Raw genomic sequence first — 1,409 nt, forward strand, 5'->3', positions numbered from 1 at the left:
GTACAAGCGTAAAGTAACCACTAATTCGAGACAAACTTGGGTATAAAATTGTAAGAATGGATGCTGAGAGAATTGAACCCCCTAGAACTCGTTTCGCACCGTATTTGTCTGCCAATAAACCGCCAATAAAATTAGTTGCCATATATCCGTAGAAGAACCCAGTCAGGATGTTCGCTTACAAGGTGTCACTCCATTCGAACTCTCCTTCAAAATTTGCTTTTGTTGTCTTATTATCCAAACCGGAACAATATTGGCTGTTTGCCGTAAAATTCACTTCCTCTCTTGTATGATTGAGTGGTTTCAACATACAAAGAAAGGCCATACTTAGATCAACTCGCATTGCTTGTAGCAGAAGACAAGTCATACAACAAGTATAGCATAATCTCCACCGACATGAATGATAACGCTTAATCCAGTTGGTAAATGCAGACATTTTTGTTAACTTTGATTTCACTGATTTTCATAATATTTCGCTTGATGAAAATGAAAGTGAAAGTATGTATATTCAGTGATGTGTGCGGTAATTTCTCAATATGGAATCAATGACATAAAAGATTGCCTCAAAAATCAGCAGCTTATTCGTTTCTTTTGGTTAGCTTGATTACATAAAATAAATTATGTTTGTTTGGTCTCTGAAGTGTATATTTGATTAGACGAAACATGGACTCCAATAACTAAAATTAAAATGTCTTTAGTACCAATATGTTTCACAATTATTCCATCATCGATAAATATATTCCATTATCGATAAATATATTCCATTATCGATAAATATATTGCATTATCGATAAATATAAATGGCATTTACCAATGAATATAGTATCTGGTATCAATACAAATCAATCAAAATCTTTTCGTTATATATTTCTGTTCCTTATTATTTGAAATTAGAATAAATCACTGTTAATCAAGAAAATGTCCAAGAAATAAGATAACTGTAAAGGTGCAATAGTCTTTTATTTTGGTATAATCTGTAATATTGGAAGAGGCAATAATCCGGCTTAACTGTGTACTGTAGATATAATGTCTCACTCGTGTTTAAGAAACAATTGATAAGTAAATGGTGAACGACTGTTGACGGTAAGATGTCTGCTCAGTTCCAGTTGGTTCTATGATTTGTTGAATAGTATTCCTCGTAAAAGTTCAGTGTAGATGCCATAGTAAAAACTCTGCGTGCGAAACTATTTGTTTTGATACGTTTGATTAAATAAAAAAAAGCTCTGTATGGCTGCGCGGTGGCGTTTACTATATAGTTTCCTTCCCAGTTGAGTCATTCCAGGTAATCGATTCCTTGTATTTAAAATGTGATAGAAATTAAAGATGGCGATTCTGGAAATACTAGTCCAAGGAGAAATATTGGCGGAGAGAATCGGTGAAGTTGAAAATTAAGTTTTGGGGATATTTCTGTA

The sequence above is a fragment of the Octopus bimaculoides genome, chromosome 24 (assembly GCF_001194135.2).
Source record: "Octopus bimaculoides isolate UCB-OBI-ISO-001 chromosome 24, ASM119413v2, whole genome shotgun sequence".
Classification (NCBI taxonomy): Eukaryota; Metazoa; Mollusca; class Cephalopoda; order Octopoda; family Octopodidae; genus Octopus; species Octopus bimaculoides.